At 50.4% G+C, this 20,386-nt stretch overlaps 1 protein-coding gene across 2 annotated transcripts in view; it reads left to right on the top strand.

Moving 5' to 3' along the window:
• Positions 1-20,386, top strand: part of TIAM2 (TIAM Rac1 associated GEF 2) — a 151,253-nt gene that overhangs the window by 7,282 nt on the left and 123,585 nt on the right. The window lies entirely within an intron of this gene.

The following is a 20,386-nucleotide window of genomic DNA, read 5'->3' as shown; positions in this document are numbered from 1 at the left end:
TCTTGAATAATTTCAGCGTGTGCAAGTCCAGTTAGATTTCTGCGTGCAGTGGAAGTCAAAACCAACTTTAGAAGGTATGTCCATGGCAGTGATACAGACACGAGGATTTTTTCCATTGAAAATTCTTCTCGTGCCGAAACTAGTTTGGCTCAGTGGATCGAGTGTCGGCCTGAGGACTGAAGGGTTCAATGTACCCTGGTTGCGGGCACATCCCAAGTGGGGAATGTGCAGGAGGCAGCTAATGGATATTTCTCTCTCATCGATGTTTCTAACTCTCTATCCCTCTCCCTTCCTCTCTGTAAAAAAATCAATAAAATATATATATTAAAAAAAAAGTAAGAAAATTCATCTCGTGAGTGCTGAGCAGGGACTAGATTAAAATATTTGACTTCATGAAGGAAAAGATGAGGAGCAGTTTGGATGCATCCATTTCGTCTCACAGTGCTGGGTGGACAAGTTGCACGTTGTACCGTCTCACTGGGCGTGCTTTTCGTTTTTGTCCACTGGGCATTCTTGAATCTGTTCAGCTGGCATGAGACGAGGATGGGGCTCACAGCTGATAGTCTGCCTGCGGCCTCTTACACATTGGTGTTTGCGGGCGGCCAGCAAACTCACTTGTGGAGATAGCGAGTCGGACCTCGGACCTCACAGAGCACACAGGTGGTGATTTTAACCACCTCAGGCTGGGGGGAGACACAGCTGTTCCTCGGATGTCTCAGTGGCCAAATTAGGTCTCCCCGGGAGGAGCTGTCTCCTGGTGGAATCGGCTCCCGTCTTTCAACCCGTGGTCTCTCTGGTGCTCTCTGCAGATGTCATTGATCCTGGATCTCTGGAGATAAGTTTCAAGGTATGGCTCCTCGTTCTGAGGCTTCAGTCCTCCCTGCAGGATGATTCTTTGGAAACTTGGGAACTTGTGTTTGACCCCTGCGGGTGGGGTGTTCTAACGGAGAGGAGAACGCCCGGGCGGCCTCTCGGCGGCGTTGGATACTTCCCCTGAGCTCTTTGCCGTTCGGGTGGGGGAGTCTCTGGTTAGGGCCAGTGTTTTGGGGCGGTTTCCTGTGCAGTACAGTGGTGATATGAGGGTAGAAGAGGAAGAGGACAATGGAAAAATAACAGGGATTGTTTCAGAGCAAAGATTCTTAGAATGTAGGGCAGTGGTCGGCAAACCGCGGCTCACGAGCCACATGCGGGCTCTTTGGCTCCTTGAGTGTGGCTCTTCCACAAAACACCACGGCCCGGGGGAGTCTGTTTTGAAGAAGCGGCGTTAGAAGAAGTTTAAGTTTAAAACATTTGGCTCTCAAAAGAGATTTCGATCATTGTGCTGTTGATACTTGGCTCTGTGGACTGCTGAGTTTGCCGACCACTGATTTAGGGCATCAGACTATCTGGGGGGCTTGTTAAATCCCAGCTCACTGGGCCCCACGCTCGCAGGTTCTGACTGGCCTCTGGGGTCAGGAGTTGGCATTTCCGAGACATTTCTGGGGACGCTGCTACTGTTGTTCTGGGACCACTTTTGGAATACTGCTGCCCCGAAGGCTCCACGCTGGTCTCTACTGAATGGGGAGCTAGATGCATGGGTACCACGCGGTTTCTCAGGGTTTGTTCTCCTGTCCCTGAAATGGTACAATAATAGTGTTTTCCAAGCCTTTGAAAGGAGAGACATCTTTTTTCCAAGCTACATGTTGTGTGCAACTCCAAATTCAAAAGAGATAATAGCCCGTCCGGTGTGGCCCAGTGGTTGAGCATCAACCTAGGAATCAGGAGGTCACAGTGCGATTGCCCAGGTTTCGGGCGCACTCCCCAGTGTAGGGCATGCAGGAGGCAGCCGATCAAGGATTCTTTCTCATCATTGATGTTTCTTTCTCTCTCTCTTCCTCTCCCTTCCTCTCTCTGAAATCAATAAAAAAATATTTTTGAGAAAAGAAAATGAACTGTAACTATGCTTGCTAAAGCAGAGGTAGAAGACAGAGGATTCATATGTCCCTGTCCTTCTTACTCCCCAGGGGTCCCCCTGAAGAACCTAATACAGTAATGAACCCAGTGATAGAGATGATTGCTAAGGACCCTAGCAGCTGCAGCTTTCTCGTTGATTCTATATACTCTTAAAACAGTTGAAAGAATCTGACCAAAAGACAACTCTTTAACATAAGAAATTGTATTTAGAATACCTACTTACTGGTGTACTCCGATACTCCGTAAATTTGAAACTTTCATGGTGACATAAAAGAATTACATTTCAGGTAGAAATAGGGAAAGTCTTGAAAGAAAGGAAACGGGGGCGGGGGGTGGGGATGTGTGATTTGGGTAACAGGGATGTGTCTTCCTGCTTTGCACTCAGCAGGTGTGTGCCATTGGATTGAAATAATTGAACCCGTTCTTGTGAGTCTGGTGGTTACAGCTGAAATTGAGTTTCCTGATCTTTCCTGAATTCTTTGCTGGAAAGATTCTCCTGATAGGAGGGAGAGCAGGAGGGCCAGTGTTTCAGTAAAAAGAAGGAAAGGTTTCCTAAGTCACACAGGTCCCAAGAAATGTCTGCCTGCTGCTCTTGGCTCTTTCATTCAACCGCTTTCAGAAGCCCTAACATGAGGGAAATGTAGTGTGACTTGACTTTGGTTCTCAAAGATTCTCTGTTCTGGGTTTTTGGAAACTTATTTTTGCTTGTCTTTCTTAGCTCACTGTCCTAATAAGCCAAGATCTAAATAGAAACAAATTATGCCGAAACCGGTTTGGCTCAATGGATAGAGCGTCGGCTTGGGGACTGAAAGGTCCCAGGTTCGATTCCCGTCAAGGGCATGTATCTTGGTTGCGGGCATATCCCCAGTAGGGGGTGTGCAAGAGGCAGCTGATCGATGACTCTCTCTCATTGATGTTTCTGGCTCTCTATCTCTCTCCCTTCCTCTCTGTACAAAATCAATAAAATATATTTTAAAAAAAAAGAAAGAAAAGAAACAAACTAAATACCTGTAAATACGGAACAGTCTCTGTGCTGTATTAAGTGGAGAGGTTCAGGAACGGAACAAGGTACACTGTATGCAGCCTTTTGAATAAAATAATGGTTTTCAAACTGTGAGTCATGGGTGGTGACATCCATTTAGTGGATCAGATTTTAAAAAATAATTTTTTAAATTTAGAAACAGACTTAAAAAATTTTTTTCCAGTGGCTTTCAACTATTTTATTTTATTTTATTTTATTTTATTTTTTAGCCAAAGGCCATACTAAGACACATCCAAGATAGTATGGATTAGAAAGTATGTACATATATTGCTTGTAGTGAGTATAGTTATTGTTTCTTGAAACTTTAAGGCATATATTTATATGCATATATCTGTGTATAGGTATGTGTGTGTGCTATATATGGCATATTAGTCAGGGTTCTCCAGAGAAACAGAACCAGTTGGATGTGTATATGTACAGAAAAAGTGTCATTATAAGAAACTGGGTCACACGATCATGGAAGCTGGTAAACCCCAAACTGGCTCTGTGGACAGACTGCCAGAGACGCAGAAGGGCTGATGGTATGGACCAGTGGTCGGCAAACTCATGAGCCGCTGTTTGCCACTCTGTTGACTAATGAGTTGGACTACCCCTGGTATGGACAAAAGCTAAGGGCAGCCGTCTGAGAATTCCCTTTGCTGCCCAGGCAGGTTTTGTTGTTCTAATTAGGCCTTCAGCTGGTTAGATGAAGCCCACCTTGTCATGGAGGGCAACTTGTTTTACTCAGAGTTCACAGGTTTAAATGTTCTTCTCACCCCCAAACACCTTCAGGTTGAAAAATAAAACGAACAATCACATACAAGCATGCTAAGTGACGAGGCAATGTGTCTTACGTATGTATGTGTATATATCTATGTGGGTCTTTGTATGAATGCTCCTAGGATGGCTGGCTGGATGGAGAGACCCTGGAGTTTGTCAGGAGGACACACACAACTCAGGTCAGAGCCTTAGCTGGAGCAGAGCTTCTCAGTCTGGGGAGAGAGTCATCGGAGGAGGGAACCCTCTAAAGTGCGTACGTCTGTGCTTCTGACCTTCCTCACTCCTTCCTGCTTCTCCGTTAAGAATGAAGTTAAGCCGAAACTGGTTTGGCTCAATGGATAGAGCGTCGGCTTGGGGACTGAAAGGTCCCGGGTTCGATTCTGGTCAAGGGCATGTACCTTGGTTGCGGGCATATCCCCGGTAGGGGGTGTGCAAGAGGCAGCTGATCCATGACTCTCTCTCATCGATGTTTCTAACTCTCTCTCTCCCTTCCTCTCTGTACAAAATCAATAAAATATTTAAAAAAAAAAGAAAAAGAAAAAAAAAGAATGAAGTTAAAAAAAAACCCAAAAACCCCACAAAGAAGGATGTTTACAGTTTGGGGTGGAGGGAGATAGAAAGCAAAGCAATTCTGGAAAAACGTTGATGGGTTGAAGCAAGAAAAGACAGAAGCTCTGAGGGTGGAATGTGAGGGAATACGCACTAGGGGCCCCGGCTGTCCTGAGCTCCGAGGGGGGACGCAGTACCCAACGGTTGCAGTGCTCTTTGCTGGATGAAAACCAGTGCTGCTTCGCCTACGCCCCAGGTTTTACCCAGACACAAACCCTCATGCGGAGTGATGAAATCTCTGCTGGTAATGCCCTCGGTCTGTAGAGCCTGTGCCAGATGCTCCTGGGATTCCCGTGACCCTCTCTCGTGCTTCACTAATGTGCTGTTCGACAGATTCTTAAAAATATTGTAGACATACCCTTTGAGTGACAGGCGGCCAGCTCTGCTCTGGAGAAGCTTTCCTGGGGACGAGGGATTGCTATGCACATAACTCAACAGGTTGATCATTTTCTTAAGGCTGGGAAAGAGGCCAAAACATTATTACCTTTTTATTTTAAAATGTAATATATTTTACATGGGAAAAAAAAAAAGCACAGTCCTTGTGAATGATAGTGAGCCCTCTACGACCTGGCGTGACATAAAGAAATGATTCATGGATCAGCGGTTCTCAACCTTTCTAAGACCATCGGAAAACACAGATCTTTACATTACGATTTATAGCAGTGGCAAAATCACAGTTAGGAAGTAGCAACGAAAATAACGTTATGGTTGGGGGTCACCACAACATGAGGAGCTGTATTAAAGGGTCTCGGCATTGGGAAGGTTGAGAACCGCGACATTAGATAGTTCAGGTAGCCACTGACGCCTGGGTCAGGCATAGGTGTCCTTAGGAGGCAGGGATGGGGTGGGGTGGGGTGGGGGTAGGGCTTATTCTGGGATTGCCGTTAGTGGGAAACTTCCGGACACGTGATCACCCCATATGGGTCTGGCCTTTGAATTAGAAGCTGTCTCCCTTGGGCCTCACCACAGAGCTGCTGCATCCAAGAGGGTCTGGATTTGTAGGTCAGACACACTGCATTGCGATCGATCGTGTGGCCGCTCAGATTTGGGCGGGATTAAAACAGTGGGTGTGAAAGGACTCGTTCTGAACAGCGAAGGCAGCTGCTTCCGCGGCTGCCCGCGCCGACCCGAGCCCGGGTGTCTCGGCGCTCATTCCTCTTGCCCGGCTCTGCTCCTGGGGCGCGTCAGGCAGCGGTTTGCCTGGTGACGAGGATGTCACTGAGACACGTGCTCGGCTTGATTTCGGCTCCTCCGGGCTCACCCTCCGCTCAGACACCTGAGCTGGCGCTGGGAGAGCCACTCAGTGACAGCTCTGCATCCTGGGCCACGTCGCCAGCACCAGGGACCTCTCCCTGGGGAGGCCGCCAGTTTCTGGTGGGCAGCCCAGCAGGGATGGCATTCTTCTGCAGATGGACCCTCTTTCCGGACGCTAGTTGGCAGCTCTGCAGAGGGTCCTGGTGGGCACCCCAGGGCGCAGAGCCGTGTGCGTGGAGCGTGTTGGCGGAGCTGGCTCTGGGCCTGGCCTGTTGCTGTGGCCACTGGGCTGCTCCCGGCGGGGAGAGCCTCCCTCCGGAACCAAACGCAGCCTGGCCGTCTGCCAGGAGAGGTATTGTAAATACATCAAAGCCGACCCTGGGCTGAAGTTCTTTCTAGACAGAAAAAAAGGAGTGGTTAATAAATAACAGTCCGTGTTTGAGCAGAGCCCTCAGATTCAAGATCATCCTTCCTCTGGCCGGTTTGTCACAAACAGTTTATGTCCAAGTCCTGGTTCTCTCCGGTCTCCCCTCCCCCCCTCATACACACAGACACAGACACACACACACACACACACACACACCCCGTTCAATTCCGTTGTACACTGTAGTACAGGTCTGTGCAGCTCTTCACCTTGGCGCTGAATTTCTCATTCTGTTCTTTCCTATGAGGTCACTGAGGAAAAGGAAGTTGGGAGAGCAGGGAGAGAAACATAATCCTTACCTATTTCCGTGTGTTTTTATCCCCCTTTTGAGCTTTGCATGGGATGTGATCTTACAGAAAACATACTTTTTCTGCCTTTGTGCTGGGTGGGTGAGCGTGTTGGAAACAAAAGCATGGTTTTATAATATACAGTAGGGGTGTTGAACTCAATCAGAGAAGGGGCCAAAATCTAAAATCCAGCCTAAATCGCGGGCCGAATGGTTTACTGAACAGTCATAAACTGTCATTGTGATGGAAACGCAGCGGAGTGCAGTGATGACAGCGCGGTGCGGGCCACATTGCAAGGCCTGGCGGGATGGATTTGGCCCGCGGGCCTTGTGTTTGACACATGTGATATACAGAATGATATTTGGCAGAATTATCCACAGGACAATTTGTGATTCTACTGTGGAAATATTGATAGTTCTCTCTTTCCCCTCTCCCTCCCCCCTTTCCTTCCTCCCTCCCTTTTTTCTTCCCAGCCCCATCTCTCCCCTCTCTCCTTCCTGCTAAGTGTGCACATCACCCTGGGGCTTCTGCGGCCTCTCACTTCCCTTCCTGCTCCTCACGCCTTGCTGCTGGCCCATCTCTGAGCATCAGATGCACCCGCTGGGGGTGAGGCAGTGGCCAGTGGGCTGGTCTGTGCCGGGGAAGGTGTGTGTGGTGAGGTCACCCAGGAGGCAGGCGAGAGGAGTCCTCTGTGCTCATTTCTGTCGGATCGTCTCTACATTTCCTATTCGGCATTGGGTGTTGTCTCTTTTACATGGATGCTCTCCGCTCCAGAGAACTCTGCTGGGAGAGGCTGAGGGGCCGCATGGCCTGCCTCCCGGCCTCGCACACAGCATCCTGAGTCCACGCCCCTCCACGGCAGGAGCGGGACTTGGGACACCCGCACTGAGGCCCCAGCTGGTGAGGATGGGGGATCGGGGCGTCTGACTCCACATCCTCCCTCCGTTCCTCCTGGGGAGGGAGTGGGAGCAGAGCCCGCGTGCGTTTGACAGGCCATCTGGGACCTCGGAGGGCCCCCAGCCTGGCAGCTGGTTCCATTGCCTGCGACGCCCATCCCGCCATCAGCCTGGATGACAGACTGTCGACACTTCCCGTCAGAAGCGGCTGCAGGCCCGTCTGGAGCGGCGCCCGCTCTTCCCCGAGTGCTGAGGATGCTTGAACTTGGACCCGATCTCCCTGCACGCCAGACAGGCTTCTCCTCTTCTTTAAAGGACCTGGGGGAGCAGGCCACGCTCTGGCTGCTCGGCCACAAAGAAGGTGGGCACCTTCGCCAGGTCCCACCGCTCGGAAACCTGCTCCCACTCGTCTCGTGCTGTTCACGTTCGCATCCCGTTGGTATAAGGACAGTGTATTTCTTCACCCCTCATCTCGTTTCCTCGGGGCAGGCTTCCTCTCTCGCCAGCGGTGCTCCTCTTTGAGGTCACCGAGCTTATCCGTTTCTCTCTTTATTGCCTCCGCGAGGGCAAAGTTTACCTCCTGGGCGCGGACTCCGTGTTTATTGAGTTGTCACTCTCGGCGTTTCTGTTTCCCGATGGCTAGTGTAAAGACGAAGCATTGCGCCACGTAGTTCTCGAGTTTCGTCTCTTCAGGTTTTGTGCGGTGAGTTGTGGTTCAGCCTGCTGGTTTGTTGTTATTTTAATGTAACCAGCTTCTCTTGCTGCGCTCCGACGCCAGCCATTGACGAGTATCCGGCTCAGGACGGGTGACGGTGAGAGGATTCCCTCCCGTGTGTACACACGGAGGGCGAGCGTGGCTGTTTTGGATGGTTTTCGAGGTCTTCTGTCCAGTTCTTGGTCCTTTTGGGATATCCGCGCACATTCTGTTGTCCTTTCTTATAAGTTTATGTTAAATGATCCATTTTCGAGTCCAGTTTCTTCCACCAAACAGTGTTCTTCTTCAAGCTAGAAGAAGCAAAGGCGCTCTCCTGGCAAGTTCTTTTCCTCTTAGAGCTAAAAAGAAAGGCCCTCCAGGGCCCACCGTTCACCTCTGTCCCTTCTCGTACCTTCCTCTCTCGTCAGAGGAGCATCTCCTTGATGCTGCAGCTGCCAGCCTCCTCTTGCTGAGCTCGGAGGGCGAGGGGCTGTGGTCGCAGGCTGGAAAGGAGGCTGGAACAGAACCCGGAAGGTCTTGGAAGTGCGGTTCGATGTCTGGGCTCAGCTGGGCCTGTATCCGAGGAGGTGATGGCGGGCTGGGCCTGCAGGGCCGGGGCGTGTGCGGGGCAGGGGCTGCGCAGGGCACGGCTGGTGATGGGTGATCTGAGGGGTCACAGTGTGGCGATGTAGCTGATGTAGAGGACAGACTTCCCGGGCCGGCAGCTGGCTGGATGTGGGGGTGAAGTGTAGGGAAGAGGGCAGTATGGCCCGGCCTGGCCAGTGTTGCTCAGTGGTTGAGCGTTGAACTATGAACCAGGAGGTCACGGTTCGATTCCCCGGGCAGGGCACATGCCTGGATTTCAGGCTCAGTCCCCAGGGTGGGGCGTGCAGGAGGCAGCAGATCCATGATTCTCTCTTATCATGGCTGTTTCTGTCTCCCTGCCCCCCTCCCTTCCTCTCTGAAATAAAAACTAAAAAAATATTTTAAAAAATGCCCTCTGAGGTGTCAGAGGTCTGGAGCTTGAGAGAGAGGTCTCGGCTGGGGAATGTCCCAGGTTTCCTGTCCCCCCATCGGTGTTTGAGATCCGCTTGCAGGTCTTTCTCACCGCCCTCCTGGAACACACGCAGGCATTGCCTTCACTAGGTTGTAACCCCTGGAGCCCAGGACCGGGAGATTGGCTTTGCCTTGGCCTCCGGTGATGTCTGCCGTGCCGGCTCTGTCCCCGAGGGGAGCACATGTCTGTCCAGTGAATAAATAGACGATCCATTGGCATTCCCACCGGTCTTGACAGAATGCCCTTTAAAACCTAAATTGGTCATGGAATACTACCTGATGTGTTCCCTGTCGCAGGCATCCCCTGAATCAGGAGAAGGAAACGCTTACTGTAGCTGCGTATGGTCACAAGGTGATTGCAGGCTCCGGGCAGGGAACGTGAGGACAGGATGGTTGCTGGCGAGGCTTACCAGGGCGCACTGTGTGATGGCCGGGCCGGGCCGCGCCTGTGGGTTTGCAGAAAGTGAGTTCGTCTTCATACCCATCTTAGGTTTCCTCTCTTATGGCTTCTGTTTTGAAGAGGTGGTTTTTTCAAACTGGGGCATGGCGAGGGGAGGAGGGACCCAGCGCGCCGCCTCCTGCTTTTTCCTGGCAGACGGATTCGGTTTGAAATCTGCATCCTTTCCCCTCTGTGCATGGTGCCCGACTGGGACTTGGACCTACTCACAGCCGCTTCGGGGAATGGACTTTGGAGCCGAGGGGAATCGCAGCTGGAGGTGCCGCCTGGACCTGGCAGCGGGCACTGTCTGAGCCGAGAAGGAAAATCCGAGGTGCCAGCTCCGGCCGAGGTGCCAGCTCCGGCCTGCCGAGGTGCAGCGCGCAGGGGGCCAGCGGAGGGGCCCGTGTGATTAGCCGAGAAAACAAGGCTTAGGAACATTTGCAGCCTGACAGCCTGGAGCTTGCCTTTCCATAACGAACCTCCGTCCTTTCCAGATGCTTCTGTCCAAGTCGGCACGCACGGGCGGCCCGGACCTCTTGCCTGCGGGCATGGAGCTGCGCCTGCGTGCTCTGAGCTGCTGGGTGGCACCCTGGCCTGGGACCAGCTCTGAGGGAAGGGCCTTAAGAGGCATTGCAGCTGGATACAGGCCGGTGCTCCCATCACCCTGTGGAGGCCACGTTCTGATGTGTGCCCACGCTCGGCAGTAAGGAGGGCAGCGGCTTCTCGGAGGCAGAGCCCCTTCTGAGCGGGACAGTTTTGTGCTGTTGTCCATCAGACATCCTCGCTGCAGCCCTACGCCGCTCGGCCTGCTCCGTAAGCCACTTGCTGAGCTGCACGTTCATTTCTCTGGAGCAGCGTTCCCAGCCTCTGCCTCCTCCTCAGCCACAGCGTCACCCTGCTGACCTTGTCAGAGCTGCCAGGGCCAGGCCTCGTTCTCTCAGCATCTCCCGTAACTGCATTTCTCCAGAACGGGCGCCCTCCCAGTCCACAGAGAGGGACGCAGGGCTCAGAGGGAGGGAGGGGTCAGCGGCAGAGCCGGTTTGGACCCAGTCTGATTCCCCAGCACGCACTCTGTGGACTGCACTGTGCTGTCCCCCGCAGCGCCGTGATCCTGGGAAAAGGACTCATCGGCACGGTGCTCTGGTGAGAGAGAAGTACCAGGTGTACTGGTTAATAAGGCAGCCTTTTTTCAATAGAGTCAGTACACATATGTTGATATATATATAATGGGATTTGATATGTATGCTATTTTTGTTGTATTGACAGCGAGCTTCAAAACGTCATATGTCACATTTGCTGAAGGTGTTAACACTATAGATATTTTTAGGCTTAGAAATGTCGAATTTCATGCCAAAAAAAGAGCACTCGTGGGAAGTTTTAATTCATTATTTTGAAGAAAAGTGCTGCTGAAAGTTATCGTATGCTTCGGGAAGCTTATGGTGAACATGCTCCATCTCAAGATACTTGTGAACTCTGGTGTGAACGCTTTAAAAGTGATGATTTTAATGTGAAAGACAAAGAACGTCCAGGTCAACCGAAAAAGTTTGAAGACCAACAATTACAAGCATTATTGGATGAAGATGCGTGTCAAACTCAAAAACAACTTGCAGAAAGATTAAACGTTGCTCAGCAAACAATTTTCGATCCTTTACAAGCTATGGGAAAGATTTTAAAGGAAGGAAAATGGGTGCCACATCAACTGAACGAAAGACAAATGGAAAACCGAAAAGTCATCAGTAAAATGGTGCTTCATTGGCACAAAAGGAAGTCTTTTTTTGCATCGAATTGTGACTGGCGATGAAAGTGGATTTATTTTGAGAATCCCAAACGCACAAAATCATGGGTTGACCCAGGTCAACCATCAAAATCAACTGCAAAGCCAAATTGCATTGGAAAGAAGACAATGCTCTGCATTTGGTGGGATCAGGAAGGTGTGGTGTATTATGAGCTTCTAAAACCAGGTAAAACCATTAATACTGATCACTACCGACAACAAATAATCAATTTGAACCACGCTTTGATTGTGAAATGACCAGAATGGGCCAGAAGACACGGCAAAGTAATTTTGCTTCATGATGACGCACCATCTCACACTTCAAAACCCGTGATAGATACGTTAAAAGATCTTGCCTGGGAAGTATTAACCCACCCGCTGTATTCACCAGACCTTGCTCCTTCAGATGACCACTTGTTCCGATTGATGGCACACGCACTTTCTGAGCAGCACTTCAAAACGTACAAAGAAGTGGAAAATTAGGTTTCTGAATGGTTTGCCTCAAAACAAGAAAAGTTCTATTGGGACGGTATCCACAAATTACCTGAAACATGGGGAAATGTGTAGCTAGAGCTGGACATTACTTTGAATAAAACATTTTTGATATTTCTCTTGAAATTATTGTGTTTTCTTTGATTACAAAATCCGCATTATTAACCAGTACACTGGGCAATTGAAGAATAGAGTGAATTTCATATCTGCTTCCTGAGAATTGAGAGCAGTCTAGAACTGACTTTCTAACTCAGCACCAACATCCGAACCAGCAACTATAAGAGCTATAAGAGCGAAGAGATTTTAAAAGAAATGTAACAACATGATATATTTAAAAAAAAAAATCTCATGGAATTTTCACAACACTCCCAACTTTTCTGGAGAAAGTTGTTTGTTTTTCTTTCTGAGAGTACCATGAAACTGGAGTTAGGCATTGTCTTTGGTGGCTTCTGGACAAGTTATCTTGGATGACTTCAATATTTTTGCTTTAAAGAAGAGGATTCTATTTCTAAGTTGCTGTTCTATTTAGGTCTTCAGGGGTGGGACCCTATGAATTTGCTATTATCGTAGACCAAGACCTATATATAGAGACGCTCAAATTAAATGTGGTGTAAATTCATGTCTTAAAAAAAAAAAAAAAAATAGAAGAAGGAGAAAGAAATTACTGTGTTTGAAAGCCAAGCTATAAAAAGAATGTGAACTCACACGAGAGCCAAGACAGGATTTCATTTTCCTAAGCAAATGGCCCGAACTTTCCTTCCCTCCTGTGTCCCACAGCGGCCGCATGGGGAGATGCAGATGTTGCACCGTCAGGACCGTGGGCATCGACAGGAGGCGGCATTGGAAACCTCCCTGGGAGCGCTCATCCAGGGCCTGGGCTCCCAAACCCAGCCTGCGCTTCGCTCAGTGTCATTCTGCTCACGGCGCATCCTCCAGGGCCTGTCTTGTTGTGTCTTGTTATTTGTTATTTAATATGCACTCGTACTCATTGCCCTCATTTTTCTTTAAAGTTAAAATTCAGGTTCTTGAGAACAGGCATGTCTTGGGCCACCAAAGCTAGACTAGTACCCTCCAATGGTGCCAATCACATTTAAAAACTGATCTCAATACACATAGCAAGTCCCTCCCCGCCTCCCACCCTCTCCCCCAAAGCAAAGCGGGAAGGACAGAGAAACATGGGGAACCTTTGGGAGAGTCCTTGGACCTTGGCTCAGAGCGGAGTGGCTGGGTGTCGGCTTCCGCTGGTGGTGTGAGAGCTGAGAGCGTTACCTGGTCTGCGTGTCTGCCCCCCTCAGGAGCACTCAGGCTGCCTGCCCGCTGGCCCTCCCGGAATCACAGGGGGTTTCTGCGTGGAAACATGCACAGCTCACATCCCGGCCATCGCTGGGTCTTCTGAGAACACCACGTGGCTAAGGCACTAGGGCAGTGGTTCTCAACCTTCCTAATGCCGCGACCTCCTGTTGTGGTGACCCCAACCATAACATTATTTTCGTTGCTACTTCATAACTGTAATGTTGCTGCCGTTATGAATTGTAATGTAAATAACCGTAGTTTCCGGCGTATAAGACGACTTTTGAAACGAAAAAATGTCAACCGAAAATCGGGGGCAAAAGACCAAAATTGCACAAAAATTACCTGCAGATCTTGATGGCAAAGTAAGTCTTTTTCAAGTGGGGGGTAGTCTTATACAGCGAATATAGGCCTAAACCTACCATACCTGTGTTTTCCGATGGCCTCAGGCTCTACAGCAGCGGTTCTCAACCATCGCCTCAGACCTGGGTGAGCTGCCACATCATGAGACGCCAGGGGGACATTCTCAGAATTTCCAGTGGCCCAGGTCCCTCAGCAAATACCGATGGTCTTGGCATTGGTGCTGACTTGCTTTCCCCGGGTTCTCCCCAAGGGTTCCGTGCGGAAGCAGCCTTTTGTGCCGGGAACTGTTCCTCACCTGCTTTTTCTCCCCGTGGGGGTGGCATGCTTTACGCTTGGGCTTCTCTGTGCATAGCTCCCTGTGGGTCACCATCCCGCTCTGCAGGGTGGAGGCCTCCCTGGCAGCGCCGTGCCACCGAGCTGAGGCTTCCGGCGGCCTCTCCGGGACCCGGGGGCAGCAGCCTGTGTGGCCTGGCCTGTCCGTGAGGACGGAGGGAAGGTGACTCGGGCTGGGGCTTGGCGAGAGGCTGGGAGCAGCTCACACACACCTTTCGGCTCTGGCAGCGGCTGAGATGTAGGAGAGATTGGAGCCGCTGGCTGGAACACCCAGAAACTCTCGCAGGGCCAGGGCCGGGGAGAGAACGCACGTGGTGTCCAGCATTGGGTGTCCCAGTCCCATTCTCTCCCCTCGCCCCACAGGCTGCCTGCAAACTGCCCTGTCTCCGGGCACCTGCCACCTGCTCCTGGGCTCCAAGCATTGCTGGGCTTTTCATAGGAGCCAGTGGTTAAAATGGGAATTTCACAGAACATTTGGCCATCGGATAGGGTAACTACTCTATGTTTTCAATACTTTTCTCCCTCTTCTCTAGTTCATCTGCATTTTTTTTATTTTTTTTTTATTTTATTAGTGGTTTCAAATGACAAGCGAGGTGTTTTTTTTTAAAATATATTTTTTATTGGTTTCAGAGAGGAAGGAAGAGGGAGAGAGAGAGAAACCTCCACAATGAGAGAGAATCATGGATCAGCTGCCTCCTGCAAGTCCCCCACTGGGGATCGAGCCCACAAGCCGGGCAGGTGCCCTTGACCAGAACTGAATCTGGGACCTTTTAGTTCGCAGACCACTGCTCTATCCTCTGAGCCACATGTGTCAAACACAAGGCCCGCGGGCCAAATCCGTCCCGCCAGGCCTTGCAATGTGGCCCGCACCACGCTGTCATCACTGCACTCCGCTGCATTTCCATCACAATGACAGTTTATGACTGTTCAGTAAACCATTCGGCCCGCGATTTAGGCTGGATTTTAGATTTTGGCCCCTTCTCTGATTGAGTTCGACACCCCTACAGCCAAACCGGTTAGGGCTGTGAGTTTGTTTTTGAAATGGAAGTGGTGGTTCACCTGGAAGGGGTTGTGCCTCTCTGGCCTTTTGGAGCGAGATAAAGGGCAGGTGGGAGGCGGCACATTCACGCAGGCTTCCTGGGACTCTGGGCAGCCTGTGTGGCTCCGGGTCCCGGAGCCCGCCTCCAGGCCTGGGGAGCTGGCTATACGTGGGGAGATTTCTGGGCCATAGAATTAAGGGCTCACATGTAACATCAGTTTTAATGATCTCACTTGCTTTTCTTGTATATTTAACTCGAGGGGTTGATGAAAAGTTAATTTAAATATATTTTATTGATTTTTTTACAGAGAGGAAGAGAGAAAGACAGAGTTAGAAACATTGATGAGAGAGAATCATCGATCAGCTGCCTCTTGCACACCCCCCACTGAGGATGTGCCCGCAACCAAGGTACATGCCCCTGACCGGAATTGAAACTGGGACCCTTCAGTCTGCAGGCCGACGCTCTATCCACTGAGCCACACCGGTTTCGGCTAGTGAATGTAATGTGTATTTTGAAGGGGTGGAGTGCATCCAGGGGCTATTGTCAGAGGTGGGAGATCGACAGCCCCTGAAAACACGGGAGAAGGCAGAGAGCTTCTCAGAACACAGGATACACGTTGTAGAACATGGAATATGCGGGTGACAGAGCAGAAGGTCTGCGAGGGGAAAAACGGGGGTTCAGTCAGAGGCTGTGCTCGTGTCGAAGGGAAACGATGTTCACGTTGAACCGTCCAAGCCGTTTTACCAAAAGGTTTTCCTCAGCGTCTCTGTGTGTGTTCTCCTTGTACCTACCTGCGCCTCCTGCCTGTGCGAGCCTGTCTGTGAGCAGGGGTTCAAGTTCGGGGAGATTATGTGATGGCCCATCCCCGCTTCCCCCTCGCCACGTCGGGCATGCAGCGGGCCTCTCAGTGAACTGCAGATGCTGATGGTGATCTGCGCCATCCATCATTCACCCCTTGTTCCTGCCAGCAGCCTTAGATGGAGGCCGAGGCAGCTGCCAGAGTTCTGGGAGAGTCCTTTGAGGGCGACGAGGGTTTGTTTTCTTCATCTCCGCTCTCTGCGCCTCTTCCGAATGCAGGAGGCTTTTCACTTAAACCCCGGGGTTGTCTGTAGCCCAGAGGGATTTCTGGCTAACGAGAGAATGATTTCCCCTCGAATTTCCCGTCTTTACACTGAAACAGCCATGTATTGTAGGTGGACATTCCAGGACCACAGCGCACTAGGTGAGTGGGCCGCCCTGGTGCTCTCCTTGTGTGGCGGTGATGTTGGGTCCCAAGCTCACATCTGGCCAAACTGGTTTTGATTTTCCTTGTTCTCAGGTCTCCTGGCTCCCGTCCTGGACATCGGGAGTGGGCTGATGCAGGCGGGGAGTGGGCTGATGCAGGTGGGGAGTGGGCTGATGAAGGCGGGGAGTGGGCTGGTGCAGAGGGGGTGGGCTAGTGCAGGGGGGGAGTGGGCTGATGCAGGCGGGGAGTGGGCTGGTGCAGGGAGGGAGTGGGCTGATGAAGGCGGAGAGTGGGCTGGTGCAGGGGGGGTGGGCTGATGAAGGCGGGGAGTGGGCTGGTGCAGGGAGGGAGTGGGCTGGTGCAGGCGGGGAGTGGGCTGATGAAGGCGGGGAGTGGGCTGGTGCAGGGGGGGGGGTGGGCTGGTGCAGGGGGGGAGTGGGCTGGTGCAGGGGGGGTGGGCTGGTGCAGGTGGATACTCTCTCTAGGTGTCATCCTGGTCCTCTACTGTGGAGAGTTGTCTTTGTGCTCGGCCTTCAGCTGCCATTAGACATGCCATTACTGCCCAGTTAATACACTTCTTGTTGGGATCTCTCTTCGGGGTCCAGGGTAAGATAATTTAAAAAAAGGCTGCTGTTACCTACTGCTGTGTAACAAATTACCCCAACAGTTGGAGGCTTAAAGCAACCATGTGTTCTTTCTCAGTGCCTGTGGGTCAGGACTCTGGGCCCAGCTCAGCCGGTGCCTCTGGCTCCGGGTGTGACATGCGGTGACGGTCAGCCTGTGTCATCTCAGGCTTCACCGGGGGAGGACCTGACATGGTTGCCGGTTATTAGAATCATATTTGTCTGCATCCAGAAATCCTGATGTGTAGGAGGCAGCTGATCGATGTTTCTCTCTCATTGATGTTTCTAACTCTCTCTCTCCCTTCCTCTCTGTAAAAAATCAATAAAATATATTTAAAAAAAAGAAAAAAGAAATCCTGATGAAAAGAGGGTGCTGGTGTGTAATTTTATTTAAATCTGGGGTTTGATAGGGATTTGCTCAAAGGTGGATATACTTTTAAAAAATACCTTTATTGTTGTATATGGGTATGCTTTCTTTTTTAAAAAAAGATTTTTTTCCCTTCTCTTTGGCTTTGATAAGATCAGAATTAAAATCTATGTTCCCAACCTCTTACCCTCCTGTGATTATAGCCTTCGTTGTACCATGCCATTCTGTAGCCTCATCAGTGATGTCTTCACTTGATTGCTAAGCACTTCGCATTCGTCATGCCGAGTGTTTGCAAGGTGACTGACTCACTCGGATGGGCAGCTCGGAGCACGGAGTGTCAGCTGTGCGTCTCTGGGGAGCTGGTGCCATGGGGCCAGAGCAGGGTGCTTCTCCCCCTTCTCCTCACGTGCTCACCACACATGTCACACCGTTTCACACACGGTCACATCACACATGTATGCATTTCATTTACAGATACATATATATATATATATATATATAGCCTCTATTATACATAATGTATATAATCTATTACATAAAATATATGTGGTCTTTATTATATATACCACATATAATCCTCTAGTACCTATAACATAATCTATTATATATAAATCAACCATATGTGTAATCTTATTAACATAATCTATTCCGTATAATTTAACGTACATAGTATAATCCATTATATAAATCCCATTTTTTCTAGTTTACATATACTGTATAACCTATTTATCATTTATATAAACCCCATTTTACATAATCTGTAATATATGTAACATATGTGTAATCCTCCAATCAGAACGATAAGCTTCTTAAGAGCAGATGGCATAAGTCACTTTTATATTCTAACATACCTAGCACAGTAAGTTAACGGGCTCATGGCATCCTCTCGGCCAATATTTAGAGATTTTGTGGTCGATCCGTTTGATGAGCATCATATTTGCAGCCTCAGGGCGCGGGGATTGCACTTGCAGGCTCTCGGGCAGGCTCCCTGTGGTGGCACCTGCGTCACCCCATCATGAACTCCCCCCCCAACCCTCAGAGGCTGTAGAAGGAGCCCAAAGCTTCTGCTTCATTCATTTACTGTAATTTGTTCCAAAACGAGGAGCCGCATGGAGCCGGGGCCTCCGCGCTGGGCTCAGAAGCGGAGCTTTGGAAAAGCGGTTACAGTCCGAGGCCCGACGGGCCCAAACCCCGAGGCATGGAAAACGGTGCGCAGTTCAGACTCCCTGGCGTCCCTGTGTTTGTAGCCGATCTTTCAAACTCCAGTTTGGCAGTCATGTGCCCTGTAATGGAGCAGTACGCAGCCGCCTCTAACCAGAACCAGTTAGTTAGCTTTGAATTTCTCGCCTAGACTGTCGCATGATAAAATTTTAGAGGCATTTTTGGGAGAAATTGTGTAAAATGTCCATGGCAATGATGACCTGGACGTGTTCTTGTGTCAAAGGAAATCATCACCTTCTTTGTCTGGTGGTTGCTTTCCCATCTCCCCCGGGCGCCCCTCCGATCAGCCTTTTTATTTGTCTCCCTGCTCCGGTAAACCCTCCATCAGCCAGCGGTCAGGTAACCTCCTCACCTAGGGAGGGCCTCCCAGGCTGTCACGGAGGTGGGGGAGCCCTGTCATCAGCGGGCTCAGTGACCAGAGGGACTCCTTGGAAGCCACTTCTGAATGGCAGGCAGGAAGGCGTTTAATGAGGCGCAACATGCACAGAGGAAGCCGTGGTGGCAGCTGGTTCTTGTTTTAGTTTACCTTCAGTCCTAGCATGTTTTCTTCCTCCTCCTCCTCCTCCTCCTCCTCCTCCTCCTCCTCCTCCTCCTCCTTCTTTCTTGTAGGAGAAATGGAGCTTTCAAAAGTAAAAAATAAATAAATTGCTGCATATCATGAAAATGAAGGGGGAAAAAATGAGCGTGTGCCACATGCTTGTTGGAGTCGTTTGCAGTCAAGTTCGCTGTAACTAGGGAGCTCGATCTTGCCCTGCCCGGGGTGGGTAGGGGCAGCCTTTCCAACTTTTCCCCTCGGCAGATCCCTCATTTTCCGATGCAGCCTCAGGGCGCGGGGATTGCAGGTGCAGGCTCTCGGGCAGGCTCCCTGTGGTGGCACCCGCGTCACCCCACCACCAACCCTCCCCGCCCCCCTCCAATGCATTTTCAGTGTCCAGATTGCTCATTGTTCAAGGCCAAGTGGGCACAGGGATGTATTTGCTGAATTCATGGTCACTTCTTGGGCAAAGGCAGAATTCGAGTCCTAAATTAAAGGCAAAAGACAAGGAGCCTTACCCATGAAAACTCGTTACCTGTCAGGTGGGGCTTTTATGCTATTTCTGGGCGGTTGGGAAAAAATTCGAAAACGATGGGAAAAAATTCAGGTGTTGTTGTGTTTTTTTAACTGATTTTTATTGATTTCAGAGAGGCAGGGAGAGGGGGAGAGAGAAACACCAATGATGAGAGAGAATCATTGTTTGGCTGCCCCCTGCACGCCCCACACTGGGAATCGGCCTGGCGTCAGGCTGTGGCCCCTTGGTTCACAGGTCGACACTCAACCACCGAGCCACGCCAGCTGGGCATTTTGTTGTTGTTTCTTGCTTTTCCCCCCAGAGATTTGGGGAACACTTTATAAAACTTGAGCATGTTAGTGGTGCAGTGGGGCTCTCTGCTTATGGAGATGCTGGGAAGATGAACACGAGTTTAAAATCGGCTCCTTTCAGTGTGGCGGGCATTTTGGTAGGTTTGAGTTGAGCCGAATCACTTTTGGCTTGGTCTGTGCACTGAAGAAGGAGGGTGTGGTGGGGAAAATGATGAGGAGAAGGAGTAACCCAGAGAGGAATTACTTATTGTTCTGACTTTCTGAGTGCGTTTGGGAATAGAAGGAAGCGTTTTTGAAAAGAAAAATGCCAGGTAAGCACTAGCTTGCACGTCCATGTGACAGCGTTGATCTGCTCATCGCTGTTTTCCAACGAGTGCCGAAAATCCATAAACTTCCTTTCCGGTGGAAACGTGGTAGATAAACACTCTTTAGTCTAAATTCCTAAACCACTTTGGTTAGAACTCGGACAGTCAGGTTTGTTTTAAAACGAGCTCTCTCCATTCTCCTTCCCTCGCCATCCGAGGCCTTCCCATTGCCAGGGCGACGCCAGTCCCAATTAGGTCATTTGGAAAGTTTTATTTTTAGCATGAAAGGAAAGTCAGGGGCCTGCTGGCACCAACCTGCTTCCAAATAAACGGACAAATAAATGCACCGTCCCGGCTGGAACGGCTCTGCATGGAATTTGTTTCCTTGCCCCGGCGGTTGGCCAGACGCCAGCGTCAGCAGCTTTCCTCTCCTTCCCCAGACGGTTTATCTCAGCGCCTGTGCATTCGAGGGGGGAAAGCCTTTTCCTGCGGCCTCCTGGTGGGTGTGGGTCCCGGCCCTACTGTAGGCAGGGTGCCCCCCCCCTCCTGCTCCCTACCCCCAGTCCTGTTTCAGAGCCTG

Source organism: Pipistrellus kuhlii, unplaced genomic scaffold (genome assembly GCF_014108245.1).
Source record: "Pipistrellus kuhlii isolate mPipKuh1 unplaced genomic scaffold, mPipKuh1.p scaffold_m20_p_5, whole genome shotgun sequence".
NCBI lineage: Eukaryota > Metazoa > Chordata > Mammalia > Chiroptera > Vespertilionidae > Pipistrellus > Pipistrellus kuhlii.
This window is presented reverse-complemented; position numbering and strand designations above follow the sequence as displayed.